This window comes from Muscardinus avellanarius, assembly GCF_963383645.1.
Source record: "Muscardinus avellanarius genome assembly, chromosome: 18".
Taxonomy (NCBI): domain Eukaryota; kingdom Metazoa; phylum Chordata; class Mammalia; order Rodentia; family Gliridae; genus Muscardinus; species Muscardinus avellanarius.
In genome coordinates this window covers 20,110,051-20,123,243 of record NC_137804.1, presented here as the reverse complement: position 1 = coordinate 20,123,243, position 13,193 = coordinate 20,110,051, and positions in this window count along the sequence as shown.

The following is a 13,193-nucleotide window of genomic DNA, read 5'->3' as shown; positions in this document are numbered from 1 at the left end:
ATGCCTAGCTAATTCTTAATTTTTTTAAAACTATGTTTTTGTTAGAAATGATATTTTTGCTGATTATATGAGCTCATAAAAACTGCTAGGTTTTCAGGTATAATATGATTAACGGTGTCTAGCATGTGACAAACATACAATTACAGGCCTCATTATCAATGAGAATTTCTGAAATAGAAAAGATGACTGGATAAAGAAGGGGCATTAGAAAAACAAAGCGATTTCTTTATCACCTGTTAGAAAATTTAACATATGATTAGTAGATACCTACTCTGTTATCAATAGTAGAAGCAGACATCTTTTCAGTTCTGGTACCAAACTACTTCTGCATCGTGTGTGATATATTCAGCAATCTTTATAAAGATTATCTAATTTTAGGGGTATAGTGTATAATACGTTTATTATTATTATTATTATTATTATTAATTTATTTTTGGTGGTACTGGGGTTCTTGGAAGCCCTTCTACCTCCGGGCTACACTCCCAGACCTATTTTTACATTTTTATTTGGAAACAGGGTCTCCTAAGCCAGCGCGCGCGGCTGGATTTGAACCTGCGTGATCCTCCTGTCTTCGCCTCCCAAGTGCGGGGATGACAAGCGTGTGCCACCACGCCCGGCTTGTATAATGCTTTTAAAATACTTTTATTTGTGCATTGTAATTATACATCTTAGTGAGGTTAAAAGTTATACAAACATGCACACAGTCCTTGGTGAGTTTCCCTTCAGGTCCTGCCCTGCTACCCATACAGTACCCTCTCAGAACATTCTAGTGAGACTGGTAATGATGTCTTCATACCTAGGCACAGCATTCTTTGGACTGTTTCTTTCATCAGTTCTTCTCTTTCTCTCTCCAACTTTTCACCCCTACCCCCACCCACGATTCTACTGACCTCTCTTTTAGTTATCTAAAATTATCTTGAATAAAACACCCAAGTCTTAGCAGGAAACTAAATTCAATTAGTTATGAATGCCAGTTCATATTAAAATTGAAATAATACACATATTAAATAAATACACATATTAAAAATGAAATAAGGGGATGGGAGGGGAGAACAAGGAAATTCTCTAAAACACACAATATACATAAACATATTGAAGTCAACCACTAAGCCAAGCAAAGGAAAGAGGGATGGGGAGGGAATGGGGTGGGACTTGGGTAGGGGTTAAATCGGTGATGTGTACATGTATGTATACACAAGTTTTTCTACCCCAATATGATCTATGAATATAATACGCCAATAAAAAGTTAAAAAAATTAAATGTTAAAAATGTAAAAAAAAAAAGAAGTTGGAAAAAGAAGGCTGGTGAATGTAGATTATACAAAAAGTGAAAGAAAATAAGAAAGGAGGGATAAAGACTAGTAGTGTCTCAATAAAGTAGATACTTGAGGTAAAATCATGTATCATTGCTAAATTGTAGGCATGTCATTACTTTCATTTTTTACTGTTTTTTTTTGAGATTGGAGAGTCTAAATATTATGTATAGAAAAATAACTTTTTTTTTTTTTTTGCATTACCGGGGATGGAACCCAGGGACATTGTACCTCTGAGCTACACCCCCAGCCCTATTTATTTTATTCTTTATTTTGAAACAGGGTCTCAATGAATTGCAAAGGGCCTCACTAAGTATTTGAGGCTAGCCACAAACCACAATCTTCCAGTCTCTGCCTCCCAAATGCTGGGATTACAAGCGTGTGCTACCATGCCCGGCCTGACAAATAACTTTTAATTTTTTTTTGTGTAGAGGCGTTATGGGGGCTTGTAAAATATAACTTCGGAAACACACTAGAAATTTCTAGTGGGTATATATTTGAGGACAAGTTTAGTTTACCATCTCATAATTTTTTATTTTTGGTGGTACTGGGGTTCCTGGAAACCCTTCTACCTCCAGGCTACACACCCAGACACCTATTTTTTATATTTTTATTTGAAAACAGGGTCTCTTAAACCAATGTGGCTGGCTTCGAACCTGTGCAATCCTCCTGTCTCCACCTCCCAAGAGCGGGGATTACAAGCGTGCGCCACCACGCCCGGCTATTCAGGCTATACTTCAAGTCATTTTGAACACACATCAATTGTTTCTGACATTAAAAAGATTATTTACAGCCCACTTAGATAGATTTAAAAGTATACAAGCCATCCATACCATAAATAATCTAGCATACAAAAATAATCTAGTATACAAAGAGAAAGAATAGAACGTACCTTTTTCTTTTGGTACTGGGGATTTTGGTACCAGGGGCATTCTACCTCTCAGCTACAACCCCAGCCGTATTTTATTTGGTACTTTGAAACAGGATCCCACTAAGTTGCAGAGGGCCTCACTAAATTGCTGAGGCTATCTGTGAACTTGTGATCCTCCTGTCTCAGGCTCTCAAGTACTGAGATAACTAGTGTGCACCACCATGCCTGGCTGAAAGTATCTTTCCTGTTTATTCAATATTTTGCTTTGAATTTATTTAATCTATTATTTATAGTGGACAGCTAAGAAATTCCCCCCTAGTCTATAAGTAGTTTAGCCTAAAGATAAAAATAGCCTCATGTTGCTGAACAAATAAAGTTTGGTCTGTTGGTATCTATACTCTCATTTCAAAACTGTTACCTAATTTCCTAATTTTATATATATATAGATATATACAGAAGCCTATATTAAAAAATAAGGAGACATGTCAGAAATAAAACTTAGAGCAGTCAAGAGAGCCGTTGGTATGTTAGAGGCAAATTTTTGTATTCTTTCTGCTTCTGTATTTCTTTTGTATTCTTTCTGCTGTAAAATTTCTCTCGGCATCACCAATGTGAATTTTTAGCTATTATTTCTGTTTTGATGACTAATCTTTTCTTTACCAGCTTTTCGTTCTCCTTGCTCCCCTGGGACCGCTCTCTAAGGTGGCTTCCTGAACACCATCTCATTCTTTATAGTGAAGAGGGTTGGAACAAGTGCAAGCATAAAGCCTTTCATTGTTCTTTGTTTGTGAAACTAAAATTAAAACAGGCATAAAGGAGCCTCTGAGAAGCCATTTGCCCTCACGATCTGAATTTCTGGGTCTCTGATCTGTTTAAGCCAATGCTTTTCCATTCGAGGAAGTGTCCCTTCATACCACCTGCCTTCTAGGACAGAAAGTCTTTTCGCTCCTGCTCAATTTTTGTTATCAAAGAACTTATAAAGTGGAAGTTATTTGGGGTCCTGTAATTGTGTCAAGTGTTCCTGAGAGGTATCATGAGGGTGGGGAGGGAGAGTGAGATAGAGCAGATGCACTGGGGCTATGAGCAGAAACCCTTCAAGTTGCGTATCTAAAAGTAGCATCTGGCAGAGTGGGAACCACAGAGCTCCAAGGACCATGGTAGAGGTAGAGAGCTTGTGAGATTTCTTGCAGCCTTGATATCAGAACAAAACTGCCGGTAAGTCATGAAATTCACTCTAGCGTCTCATAAAACATAGCCAATAGAACTTTAACCTGAGTGAAAAGCATGTAGACTGTGATCAAAGAAGTAGGAGTTGGAGATCGCCATAAATTAGTTCAAAGCCGTGTTTTTCAAATGTGTGGACCTGAGACCATTAACATCAACTTTACATAGTGACTTGTAGAAATCCAATTTCTTTATCTCCAACGTAGATCTGATGAACCAGAAACTTTGAGGGTAAGGCCCGGGAGTGTGTGTTTTAAGAAATTTTCCAGGTGATTCTGATGCTCATTAAAATTTGAAAGCCACTATTTTAGGATATTGGAGCCATTTTTACTTACTGAATTACTTCAATAAGAACATAGGCTCATCTGATGTCTCTATAATGAATTATTAATTATTACAGGTTTGTGGATGAATAAATGTATGGATAAAAGACTTAAATATTAATGGAGGAACCTGGAAGGATTTCACTGTTATGTTGTTCTAGGGCCTGAAGTTAGCCCTTTCTTGAGGACCTCTCTTCATTCTCAAGTCTTAGCTCCTCTTGACCTCTGGCTCTCAGAAGATGTCATCATTTGTTATATCACAGTGAAGCCATACTGTCTAATAGCCACTGGCCACTTATGGCTGTTTAAATTAAATAAACATGAAATATAATTAACATTTAGTTCTTTAGTCACATTAGCCATATTTTCACTGTTCTTGAGGCTGCACATAGAGCTAGTAGCTACTATATTAGACACTACAGATATAAAGTGTTTCTACCATTGCAGAAAATTCTGCTGGACAGAACTGCTATAGCATTACTCTCATATATCTGACATTAGACTCCTAAAAGCTACCCTTTCATTTGTAATGCTTGCCAATTGCTGTGGTGTAAATACTCAACACCATGATCATTTTTAGACTACTGACATGATGTCACTGAGCATGTACCTGGAAAGAGATAGTCAGTTTTTGAGAGCAAATGTAAACTGGTTTCAAGGCACTGATGGTTTTATAGGAAGAGTTCTTTCTTGATAGCAGAAAGTGCTGGCTCTGTTCTATACATTCAAATTTCATTTTGCAGTAGGATTGGTTTTCCAAAAATAACAGCCTCTACCATCTGGTACTCCATTAAGATTTGTGACTACAACACACTAATAAAAATTAATAAAAACATACTAAAAGTGCCTAATAATTCAATCAATTGTATTTTTGGCAAAGGTATGAATATACAGTGTCTAACTTATCTTAGTTTTTCATATACCAATGGAAAAAGTGCTCAAATGAATTTGAGGTAGTGTCTTACAGTGTCTACACACATGAAACTAAACCATACAAGGTACTAAGATGTGTAGACCCTCATCTAGAATTCTATATTGAGTCAACAGTGGCAATACAGAGACTATTTCTATTAGTAGAGGCACTTACAGTCTACATCTGGTTGTGGTAAGTGGATATGAGTGTCTTGCTCTGTTCAAAATGAGAGGGTTGAAGCTGGGTGTGGTGGTGAACACTTATAATTCCAGTTCTCGGGAGGCTGAGGCAAGAGGATTGCAGGTCCAGGGACAGCCTCAGCAACTTATGAGGACATCTACAACTTAGTAAAATAAAGAATAAAATAGAACTGAGGTACTAAGTCAGAAGTAGAATGCCCCTGAGTTCAATCCCCAGTGTCTGTCTTTTTGTCTGTCTCTGTCTGTCTGTCTCTGTCTCTCTCTCTCTCAGAAGAGTTGCCTGTTGTCATGAATGACTTGCAAATATGATGTCAAAAGTGAGAAATGTTTTTAATTTAAAAATTTTACCACTTAAAGAAGTGTTTTAATATCCTTTTGAAAGCCGGGCATGGTGGCGCATGCTTGTAATCCCCGTTCTTGGGAGGTGGAGGAGACAGGAGGATTGCACAGGTTCGAAGCCAGCCTTGCTGGCTTAAGAGACCCTGTTTCTAAATAAAAATATAAAATAGGTCTGGGAGTGTAGCCTGGAGGTATAAGGGTTTCCAGGAACCCCAGTACCACAAACACACACACACACACACACACACTCCTTTTGAAAGATAAGGTTTTGTTTTAATTGTAAGCTAAACAAAACTCTATATATAGTCAGGGCTAGCTTTTTTTTTAGAATCATAATGAAAGTTAGTAGATTTTTTTCATCACAGCATTATCTAATTTTCTTTATTATTTCTTTCCATTTTTGGGGGATGGTTATGGTGAGGGTTTATGTTCATGAATTAAAAAAAATCTGCTAACAGATCATCTGTTAGAAAGAAATATATTTTAGCCAATACATTCATTTTTTGGGTACAAAGCATTGAACCCAGGGGCATTTTACCTCTGAGACACATCTCCAGCCCTTTTTATTTTTTATTTTGGAACAGGGTCTCCTATATTACTGAGGGTGGCTTCAAACCTGTGACCCTCCTGTATCAGATTCCCAAGTGATAGGATTATAGGCTAATGTATCTGGCTAGTCCATAGATTTCATATAAAAAATATTTGGAAGTGAGAAAGCAGAATGATTCTTATTGTTTTCTTAAAAATGGAAACCCCTAACTTTGAATGCCTCTGTTACTAAAAACTGTTTTTTAATTGTGAAAATCATAACTGGATGAGAGATACCATGTAAACAAATGAGCTGGTTGAGCACATTTATTTCTGCAGAATGATAACAGGCAGTTGGGTCAAACTGGGTCATTTTCAGGCCTTTGGGAGTCTGCCATTCCAGTGCCGGTCCAATTAAAGCTGGGTGTCCTGGAATGACAGCTGCTAAAAATTCAATCAATAAGTGGTGTCCAAATGTCAGAGAGAGTCTGGCAAAGTGGGGACAGCTTGAGGCAATCTGCATGGTTTGATTCTGAGTAGTCAGAGTTTAAATTTGACTTAGGTAAGAAAGAAGTCAGCATCTTTAATCCCCAAGCATGACACGCCATCTAGTCGGTGGACTTATTAAAGGTCAGGCAATCAATATGGTTGGCATCGCCAGAGATAGGTGACAGAATGTGGTTTTATTTCTTGGAATTGTATTTTTTTTTTTTACATTTCAACATATAGAAAGGTAAGAAGATTGTCAGGTGGTGTAAAATAACCTGTATCACAGTAAAGTGAGCTGATTGTGGGTCAAGGGACTACATTCCAATATTCAGTTGATGTGGGAGGAGGAAATGAGGAATCTCAAACTACTTTCACTGCTTCCACATTTGTTTTTGTTAAGGGATATATATATATATATATATATATATATATATATATATATATATACATACACACACACACACACACACACACACACACACACACACGTATATGTTAAGGGATATATATGGCAGTACTAGGGATGGAACCCAGAGGCATTCTACCTCCGAGCTGCACCTCTAGCTCTACTTTTTATTCTTTGTTTTGAAACAGGGTCTCACTGAGTTGCAAAGGGCCTCACTAAGTAGCTGAGGCTGTTCGCGAGCCGCGATCCTCTGGTCTCAGCCTCCTGAATGCTGGGATTACAAACGTGTTCCACCATGCCTGGCTAGGGCTTAATATTTTGAATGAGCACCTATTCTTTGGGGGAAGAATTGGATGGCTTTGTATATCATTAATCCAGGAAGGTGGAAATACCAGGAGAAACGTATGCTTTCTTATGTTGTTTCTTTGAGTCTTGACTTAGACTCAGAGAAAAAAAAAAGGAACAGGATTTTCTCTTTCCAAAATCACTTGGAATGTAGCAGAGATAATTGCTGTGTTATGTTCTCCTATTAAATTACATTTATGGATTTACAAACTGAGGAAAGAGGGGTCTTAAAATATTTTCCATTTGCATATTATTTCTAGAGAAGTATCAGAACAGATATGGGATGGAAAAAGATAAAGATAGTCTGAGGAGGAAGGGAATAATGATGTGGTTAAAACCTTGTCATTTGAGAACTAAATCATCATGCTATGATACGAAAATATTCAAGTAAGTTCGTTCAGTTTCCACTGGGCATGGTGGTGCACACCTGTAATTCCAGGATTTGGGAGGCTGAGACAGGAGGATCACAGGTTCGTGACCAGTTTTGGCAACTTCGGCCCTCTTTCAAAAAATTAAAGTAAATAATAAAGTAAAATAAAATAGGCTGGAGGTGTAGCCCCGAGGTTGAATGCCCCTGGTTCAATCCCAAGTAACACACACACACACACACACACACACACACACATGCATGTACGCACACACACACACACACACACACACACACACACACACACAGCAGGTTGGCCATTCACAAGCCAAACATAAATGGTTCCTTTGTTTCTTCCTCTAATTAAAAAAAAAAGAAACTTCCAGTTAACCAGGTAGTATATGTGTTTTCATTTTCACCCAGAAAGACCAATATTGAAATTGGTGAAGAAATAAACTTGAGCTTATCTGAATATTTAGATTTCATTTAATAAAAGTTAGAAAATATATGCAGATGAATACATATATCTCTAGACCAAAGATTGTATTGTATTATGTGAAAAAGTTAGGGAAAGTTTTCTTTCTTTCTCTTTCTCTCTCTCTCTCTCTCTCTCTCTCTCTCTCTCTCTCTCTTTCTTTCACCTCTGAGCTACACCCCCATCCCTATTTTTATTTTGAAGCAGGGTCTCACTGAGTTGCAGAGGACCTCACTAAGTAGCTGGGGCTGGCCTCGAACTGTCTCAACCTCCCAAGTACTGGGATTAAAGGTTAAACCACCATACCTGGCTTGTCTTTCTTTCTTTCTTTCTTTCTTTCTTTCTTTCTTTCTTTCTTTCTTTCTTTCTTTCTTTCTTTCTTTCTTCTTTTGTGGAATCCAGGGACATTCTACCTCTGAGCTTCACCTCCAGCCCTATTTTACTTTTTATTTTGAAACAGGGTCTCACTAGGTTGATGAGAGTCTCACTATTTGCTGAAGCTGTTCTTGGGCCTGTGATCCTCCTGTCTCAGCCTCCCAAGTACTGGGATTACTAGCATGTGCCACTATATAGCCTCACTCACAGCCCTTTTCTGTTTTGCTTTTAAGCAGGGTCTTGCTAGGTTGCTGACAGTCTCGCTAAGTTGCTAAGGCTGGTCTTGAACTTGTGATTCTCCTGTTTCAGCCTCTCAAGGACTGGGATTACAGCCATGTTCCACCACACCTGACTTTCTGCTTTTCCTTAAACTTGGAACTTCTCTTTCATGGAGTTTGGATGAGATTACAAAAAGAAGCTAAGGGCACTAAATACCAATTTATGTCAAATGCAGAGGCTCTCGAATGACATCTTTAGTGAGCTGGGATGCTCAAAGTCTCAGTAGGGCAAAAGTTGTCCTTAGGGTTTAAGAATTTCCTTTTTCTTTAATCTTGCCGGGACAATGTAGAAGGACCATTGTTTGATAGCTCCATTGTTTGATACCTCCATTGAGAAGAATATATGTAAATATGGGAAAGAGGACAGTTACTTAGTGGATTTTTCTGCTTTTCTGGGCTTACAGTAGAGTCCATTTATGGCCCCAATTTTTTCCTATCCCTGTATCCATCCCCTTTCTTTATAACTTCATTCTTTCTTCTCTTTTTCTTTCCATTTCTTTCTCTCTCTCCCTCCCTCCCTTCCTTCCTTTCTTTCTAGCATTTTACCTCCAAGCTACATCCCCAGCCTTATTTTATTTTGAAACAGAATCTCACTAGGATCTGCGATCTTCCTGTCTCAGCCTCTCAAGTACTAGGATTACAAGCGACCTCATTCTCTTTCAATGGATGGTGTTTACTTCCTTTGAATCGCGGCTTGTCTTGTGCATTGCACTGACTGGCCGGCCACAGCACAGACAACAGCATGCCCTTTCTGAGCATGTTAGGTAGTTAAGATAGATAAGAAAAACAAACAAACAAACAAACACACACACACACACACACACACACACACAAAAACAAAAACAAAAAAACCCCAAAACAACAACAGAACGCGGCGGGGAAGGAAACCTTTCCCAAAAGAAAAGACAGGAGTCACCCGGACCAGCTGTGGCCAGAGACTGCTAGCTTATTTATTACGTTGCAGCTTTAGAGTTCCCACATGACGTAATCATGCGCCACACACTAAGCCGTGGTGCAAAACTCAAAATTAATATGAAAAGGGGTGAGATTTCTGGGGTTGTTAAAGCCTACCATGTGGCAGAGGACCCTTCCTCTCTCTTCTTGGCCCTCTCTCCGCTTTTCTCGGCTCCTGGACCCTCCTGTCACATTTATCCAAAGACATTTTTCATGGTTACTCTTATCAGCATCCTCAAGATGAAATCTTTCTTTTCAGGGGACAAGAACCAGGGTAAATACCCATGGCCTGTGAGAAGTGTAGGCTGAAGAAGTAATTTTGTGGGTTAGTATGTTTTCTAATGAGAACATGCTATGAGAACATTAGGATCCCAACTCACTGGGAGACGATGAGATAATCCCTGCAGCAGCAGACACATGGCAGAGCCCGGGCAAGTGGGCCACGTTAGGTGACTGTCCCAGAATCGTGAGCTACAGATGCCTAATGCCAAACAACTGACGTTTTGTGGCTGTTACACAGCATTATAGTGCAAACGGATAACTGGTACAGTTTCTAGATGGCCTGAAGGTATAGATTTCAGGTGAATTCTTCATGGAACTGTTGGTGCTTTATCAAAATAAAGAAGGATCTTTGAAGTGACAAAGTTGCTTAAGCCCCGGTGTCTCCTACAGGACATTAATCTACTGACTGACTTGATCTGGGGTAATAGTTCCAGCCCTCTGCCTGGCAGCAGCCACGTGCAACCCCACTTGTATCTCTTCCAATCTGATAGGCAGTGTCTAGAGGTTATCGAGTTAATATTCACATAGGACCTTATTGCATCAGGATTTCAAAATTTCAGCATCATTAGGAGCTTGCTCTCCTTGGAGGTTAGAAATGGACTGCTAAGGGCCACAGACATATTTGATTTTGCCATGAGGTGGGAGAGCAAAATTGCCAATTGTGTGTGTGTGTGTGTGTGTGTGTGTGTGTGTGTGTGTGTGTGTGTGACTTGGGATTGAACCAGGGGCGTTTGACCTCAGGGCTACACCTCCAGCCTATTTTTTTTTTTACTTTCTATTTTCCGGGTTCTTTTCTGGTGTATGTAGAATGAATCAATGTACCATCCTTTTGAGACTAATATCATCTGTTGGCTTTTATTTTACCTCTATTTCTTCCTCTTTCTAGAGAGAAGAATGGGATGTCCTAGAAGCCCCAGGGATTTCTGACTCCTAGGGACAGGCTTTTATCTGTGGAGAGCAGGGCAATTTGACTGAAAATAGAGACTACTTAGGATTCATCGGAGGAATTTTCCCTCTTCATCATCATTATTTTATTTGCCTGGTGATTTGATCTTCCGCGGCTGTTCAGAGCCCACCATGAGATGACTTTGCGTCAGCAGGAGCTGGATCTTTCTCAAATACTCAAGGACAAACCTCCCTCCTCCAAGTTTCCTCAGTGGCAATAATTGTCTTGTCTGGGGATCCTATTCTGATTAATTCAACTTCAGTTTCCGTACTCCTTCAGCGGATTCCAAATTTGCTGTGGTTGAAAAAAAAAGATTCTCCTGCGAAGTTTCATAGAAGGAGGTGGTGAGAACGGGGTTTAGGATTTAGTCAGCTAAGCAACCTTTAGAATGCGAAGGGTAGCTGGGTGTGCACAGCGAACAAGAAGGAAGGGATGCCAGCTTTCTTCCCGATCCGTGCTCCTAGTGTCAGCATAATTCACTTTTGCAGAAGTTTCAGCTATCTTTGCTCTGCGCAGAGCTTTTCCCTGTCCTCCTCCAGCCCAACCCAGGGGAAAAGCAGTCAAAAGATTGCAATACGCGGACGCAGACAGCAGAGGGCGCGCGCGCCACAGACACAAGCCGTCCTCTCTGCTGTGGTTGCTGGGGCCAGTTTCATGCTGTTCTCCACACCAACGGGTCTTCGGTAAGCTTTGTGGTTTCACTAAGTCCTTTCTGCCGACAGTGTGGCCAGCGAGTCAGTCTTTTTAGATTTACTTTTTTTTTTTTTTTGATACTGTGATTAAACGCAGGGGCTTTCTACCTCTGAGCTTCATCCCAGCAAACTCCTACCCACCTTAAAAAAAGTTTTTCTTTTGTAAATTTTGAAACAGGTCTCCCTAAGTTGCTGAGGGTCTCACTAAATTGCTGAGGCTAGCCTCAAACCTGCAATCCCTCCTGTCTCAGCCTCCCAAGAACTGGGATTATGGGCATACCTCACCATGCTCAGCTCTGCCTGGTTTTAATCCCTGGCCGCAGGTCCCCCTCCCCCATCCCTGCTAATTTTATCACCTCTTTGCACCTCAATCTCTCATCTGAAAAACGGGGAAAGAACAGATGTAGTGAGGACGAGGTGAGGATCTTGTGCGGATGGTGGAGTTCTTGTGTAATGCATTTAAAACACTACCCGACACTCAGAAAGGGCCGATGATGTGAATAGTGTTATCTAAAGATGCTACATCCCAGCTCTTTACCCCCCACCTTTCATAGGCTCACGTCTGAATGCAAACATAGATTAATATGGCAGTAGGTTGACTCTTCTTCCTTCTTCAAAACTCATCTCAAAGAACATCACCTCTGTGGTCCTCTTGCAAAAAAATGCTTGTGCTAAATCAAATCACAAGAAAGCACCAGCCACACCCCAATTGAAGGACCTTCTTCTAAATAAGTGGACCATGCCCATCCAAAATGACAAGGTCACCAAAGACAAAGACCGCAGCTGTCTCAGAGATAGCTGTCAGGGCCCTAGAGATGGGTGATGATGGAATGCAATGCATGGGGTGAGGATTTCTCCTGCTATTTTAAAGTATATGTTGGTACAATTTGTGAACTCCGAGTAAGGTCTGTAGATATGATAATTACATTAGTATTAGTTTCCTGATTTTGGTACTCATAGGCTATGGAGAAGAATGCTCATGCTTTATGAAACATCCTGGAGTATTTAAGAATGAAGAGGGAGCCCGATATGGTGGAGCACACCTGTCATCACTTGAGAGACTGAGGCAGAAGGATTGCAGGGTTGAGGCCAGCCTCAGCAAATTGGTGAGACCCAGTTTCAAAATACAAAAGGCTGGGGTGTAGCTTGGAGGTAGAATGCCCCAGGGTCCAATCTCCAGTACAAAAGAAAAAGAAGGAAAATAAACAAAAACACAAAAGATAAAAGAAGGCATCATCATCTCTACAAGTTATTTTCAAATGATATTTAAGGAAAATGTACATATGTATATATGCATGCATGTGTATATACATATATGCATATGTTTAAATATATATGAGGGCCGGGCGTGGTGGCGCACGCTTGTAATCCCCGCACTTGGGAGGCAGAGACAGGAGGATCGCCCAGGTTTGAAGCCAGCTGTGCGCGCAGCTTAGGAGACCCTGTTTCCAAATAAAAATGTAAAAAATAGGTCTGAGAGTGTAGCCCAGAGGTAGAAGGGCTTCCAGGAACCCCAGTACCACAAAAAAAAAAAAATATATATATATGAGAATATATTTGGTATAACATATATGTCTATCTGGATAAAGGGTATGTAAGAGTTCTTTGTACTGTTTTTACAACTTTTTTATAAGCCTAAAATTACAATAATGTGTAAAATTAAGAAAATCAAAACTATAAGTAAACAATAAGCTGCTTTATATCAGATGCCTCCTCTCAGCAGATTTTTCTTGAAGTCCCCTGCCCTCCTGCCCACCCCCTCGTGTGGGTTGGGAGCTCCCAGCTTTTAGCCTGCAGCCTCTCTGTCTCTGTCTGTCTCTGTCTGTCTTTGTCCCTCTCCTCCCTCTGTCTCTGTCTCTCTCTCTCTCTTGATC